Source organism: Enhydra lutris, unplaced genomic scaffold, assembly GCF_002288905.1.
Source record: "Enhydra lutris kenyoni isolate GAN:26980312 unplaced genomic scaffold, ASM228890v2 scaffoldscaffold1, whole genome shotgun sequence".
NCBI classification, from domain to species: Eukaryota; Metazoa; Chordata; class Mammalia; order Carnivora; family Mustelidae; genus Enhydra; species Enhydra lutris.
In genome coordinates, this window is record NW_019154085.1 from 6,833,091 (window position 1) to 6,838,289 (window position 5,199).

Here is a 5,199-nt window from a genome sequence, read left to right on the forward strand (position 1 = left end):
TAAAATCAAAATTTGGAATCCAAATTTGAGCAGAATTTGTTTCAAATTTTTGCTTTATTTTCTCCATCAGACATGAAGCTCTTTATTCAACATAATACTGCAAGTTCCTGGTTTGTTGAGTATATTGGATACTGGCTTATACATGCCTTAGGGTTTGTTTTGATTTCAACATTTGGTCTCCTGGTTGAAAGTCAAATAAAAGTAAAATTAGATTTAGTTTTATTGTTGTGAAGCTTTCTCAGTCTTCTTTATCCCAGGCCCTATCCTACCTTGTCTATGTGTAGGATTTATATTAGTTGAGTGCCAGAAGCTAAATTTTAAAAAAAGTAAAAATTTAATTGCTTTATTATGTCTATCTGTTTCAATTATCTTGATTCTCTACTGCATGTTGTTAGTTGAAGGAAAGTGCTATCATTTCTCCCATTGTTGTTGTTGTTGTTTTTTCTCACCTCTATACCTCAGATGAGTACTGAGACTGAAAAAACACCAGCCAAAAAGAGCAGTTAATATAAATGCTGAAACTCACGGTGTGCCCTGCCTTATTCAAGAAAATTGCTAACGCATGATACTGATACCCTGGAACGGGAGTAGTGAAACTGCAGAGGAAACATGAAACACTGGAATAAAAAGATGAGGGGAAAAAAAATAAATGAAGAATGTTAAAGAAATGAGTAGGGTGCCTGATCTATTTCATTGAAATTAGCAAGGTCAAATAAAATGCTGCCAGTTAAAAAATGATAAATGTGAGAAATCACATCATTTAGAAAATATGCCATTAAACATCTAGATAAGCCCTACTACGTTTTATTGCCAAACACAGCTCTTTGTAGTATACTGATGACCTGATTTAGGGGACCCAAAAAAAAAAAAAAAAAAGGTACTATTTAAGTCTAGAAAAAACCTGACATCCATTTTTCTCAACAATTTAATTGGTAAGAGTTTACTTTTATTTTTCCAGTAAATACGAATCTCCAAAAATGTCCCAGCTTATTTTCCTTCATTGAAATGAAACAAAATACACTCCCTTGGAATTTGACAAAAATGGATTCTGAGTTTTTTTGTTTAATGGGGAAGATTGAGATGGTTTAAAACTATCTATAGTTTAGAACTACCTACCATAAAAATATGTTATAGAAAATCTATTTTCATTCTACCAACACTCAGTACTCACTTCTCTCCTTGGAGGAGTAACAGATTATTGTAGGACGACAAGAGTATGGCACGAGCATCACAAGTGGACTCCCAGTGATTGACAGCCTTGGAGAATTCTCTCTTCTTGAGTGTGAGTGATTCTTATGACTTGCTCCTAGCCAACAGAATACAGCAAAAGTGTAGGGATGTCACTGCCTTGGTTAGGTTATATTTATGGCAAAGATGACGGTATTAGATTTATATTAATAGGTTTGTGTGTATCTCCACTAGAGATATGCTCTTGCTGGCCTTGAAAAAACAAACTACCAAACCGTATGCTACCCAAAGGAGATAGCAGTGTGTTTTCCAGGAAAATAATTTAGGATACCGCCAGGAGCTCAGGAAGACCTCTAGCCAATAGCCAATAAGAAGACAGGCTTTGGGTCATAAAACCACAAGGAAAGGAATTCTGCCAATGGAATGAACTTGGAAGTGGATTCTTCCTCAATACAACCTCCAAATGAGAACACAAGCTGATCAATACCATGATTCCAACCTATGAGACCAGGAACACAAAACTTAACTAAATCTTGATTGGAATTTTAACCAAAAATGTGAGATAATGTGCTGCTTTAAGCTGCTAAATGTGTGGCAGATATGTTACATAGCAATAAAAAAATGAATTCAGAGGATATTAGTAAATATGGCTCTTATAAATAACTATACACTAAAAACTGTTCATATGCTGAAGTATTTTTGTGAATCTTTTATCACTTGGTAAGCTACAAATAATCACTTTACTGTAAACCACGATTGATTAATAAAATCTGTTATTTGCATCTCCTATAAAGTTCTCATTAAATTAGTGAGTTTCCTATAATATCCTTTTTACAGCATTGATTTTTTTTTTGTTCCCTTAAAAATCATTATTCTCCTTTTTTTTCTCTATAGAAATTCTGATAATGTGGTTTGCTAGGATTGTACTATGATGATATTTGGCTAATTGACCTAAGAATAATGGAATCCTGATAGAGAATACATGTTATCACTATCTACAAAGTTTCAGTGGAAACAAAGATTACACTTTCTTGTTGACTTTGGCTTTGATTGCAGAACCCTACACAGAGAATCCTAAGTGGGCTGGGATATTTTAAGGATAGAGGCTCATTTTTAAGGAAAACTATGAATCATATTTCATAAGTAATATTACTTTTAAAAATGTATATTGTGATTATAATGGACCATTTTTCAAAGGCTGAATTTTAAACTGATTTTGGGTGGTTTAAGAGGAGGATTTGCAAGATGGGACTGTGCATACCTATCACTTAGTTTTTTAAATGTTTTATTGACAGCTTTCTTTTTTAAGTTTTGATTTGACTAACTCTTTTATTTTCTTAAGTTTTGATTTAAATTCCAGTTAGATAATATACAGTGTTACAGTAGTTTCGGGTGTACAGTACAGTAATTCAACAATTCCACACATCACCCTGTGCTCACCGCAAGTGCACTCCTTCATCTCCATCACCTGTTTAACCCATCCCCGACCCCTCCTCTCTGGTAATCATCTCTTACTCTTAAGGAAAGAATAATTTGTGCCTCTCCAACTTGATGTGGGGCTGTACATCATACATAAGGTGATAAAAAAATGATGCTTTCTTATTTTAAGATTTTATTTATTTGAGAGAGTGAGAAAGAGAGAGCACATGCCAGCATGGAGCATGTGAGCACATACACCTGCAAGTGTGTACAGGGAAGGAGTAGAGAGGGAATGGAAGGAGAGAGAGAGGGACAAGCTGACTCTGCACCGAGTCTGGACCCCAAAGCCAGGGCTAGTCCGAGGACCCTGAGATCAAGACCTCTTGAGGATAAAGTTTGGGGGAAAAAATGTTCCTGCTCTAGTGCAATCGTAAACAAATATTTCACTAAAATTGTTACAAGTATCGATAAGTGCAATGAGATAAACAAACAAACAAAAAGAATTAAGTAATGGATGAACTAGAGCAATTGGCTTTTGATGAAAGTCTGCTAACTTCCATAGGCTTATAAGAGAAGACTTCGTTCAATTGGTGATATTTTAGCTGAGGCCTAAATGTTGAGAAACTAAATATGAAGTAAATGTGAAGATTTTGCAACAATGCATTTCAAGCAGAGGAAGTAGTAGCAAGTTCAGAGACTGTAGCAGGAAGCATGTTCCCCCTTAGATGAATGTGGCTAAAATCCAATGAATGGAACACTTTTGCTTATCTTCTTCCTATTTTGCTCTTTACACCTAGATTTATTCTCACCACCTGTACACACACACCTTTATACAGAACTGCAAACACCCTGTTTTTTTCCCCTAACTCTTGATGTTACTCAAGACCATTCCCTTGACTTTCCTCTGTATCTAAGGAAGCATTTCTTTGGGTTGGCAAGGTTTAAAGTCATTTTATTGCCATGTTTAGTAAACAGAGCTTTTAAATACCATGGACAAATGAGGGGATGGATGATAGAACGTGAAGATGGGGAACCTGAGCTTCCCATGCAGTTCATGATCCTTTGTCTCCTGATCCTTCATCACGTCCTCTCAAAAGATTGTGGACTCTTTATGGAAGATACTATGTGTCATTCCTTTTTCCTAGTAATCTAGCATGGTACATAGTATCTAATATATGCCAAATAATTTAATGAACAGATGAATTAGTATACATACACATATATATGTGCATATTAAATTTAAATTACAAAATAATAAACTGTATGAATCTGGATAGAAGATTTCAATGAGTCAAAAAAGTTTTTTCTATTTGGTTTGTTATATAGATCCTAAATGTGTATGGATAATTTTGATTCCTAATTCTATTCCATAGGATGGTATTTTAAAGAAAGGAATCCTGTAGGTTTCATCTCAATGGTTCATTCTTATTCAACAGTTGTTACTGTGAACCACATATGTACCCACCACTTTGCTAGACATTAAATAAATGAGTCAGAGAAAATGTCGACTATTTTAATATGGATCTAAAAATAAATGGTTGAGCTCCTCCTTATTAGAGAGACAGCCACATCCTCTGGTGCCGTGCTAGTAATGGCCCTTAGACACAATGATGAAGGTTGAAGTAAATGGATTTGGCCATATGGGGACCCTGGTCACCAGGGCTGTTTTTAATTCTGGCAAAGTAGATACTGTCACCATCAATGATCCCTTCATTGACCTCAGCTATGTGGTCTACATGTTTTGCTATAACACAGCAAATTCAGAAGCGCAGTCAAGGCTGAAAATGGGAAACTTGTGATCAATGGAATGCCCATTTCCATCTTCCAGGAGTGAGATCCCACCAACAACAAATGCAGTGATGCTGGTCCTAAGTATGCTGTGGAGTCCACTGGGGTCTTCACCATCATGAAGAAGGCTGGGGCTCACTTGAAGGGGGAAGCCAAGAGGGTCATCATCTCTGCCCCTTCTGCTGATGCCCCCATGTTTGTGGTGGACATGAATCATGAGAAGTAGGACAACTCCCTTAAAATCATTAGCAATGCCTCCTGCACCATCAACTGCATGGCCCCTCTGGCCAAGGTCATCCATGACAACTTTGGCATCGTGGCGGGACTCATGACCATAGTGCATGCCACCACTGTCACCCAGAAGACCATGGAAAGTCCGTCTGGGAAGCTGTGGTGTGATGGTCAAGGGGCTACCCAGAACATCCTCCCTGCTTCTACTGGTGCCACCAAGACCATAGGCAAGGTCATCCCTGAGCTGAATGCATCTAACTGGTCTCCAAGGAGTAAGAGTCCTTGGACCATCAGCCCCAGCAAGAACAAGAGAAAGAGAAAGGCCTTCAGATGCTGAGGAGTCCTTGCCCCAACTCATCCCACAACATACTGAGAATCTCCTGACCTATACAGTTTCCAACCCAGATCTCCTGAAGAAGAGGAGGGACTTGGAGAGCCCTACCTAGTCATATATTATTGATAAAGTACACTTCACACAACTTAAAAATTTAAAAATACAAAAATGAAAACAAATGGTTGATCCATAAATTGCTAAAGTTTATTAGATAAGGTTAGAAATAACCTTCTATAGGA

General features: G+C 37.1%; 1 pseudogene; it reads left to right on the plus strand.

The window, feature by feature from the left end:
• The first annotated feature begins 4,214 nt into the window (after window positions 1–4,214).
• On the plus strand, window positions 4,215–4,963 carry LOC111161958 (annotated as a pseudogene).
• Window positions 4,964–5,199: the final 236 nt, after the last annotated feature.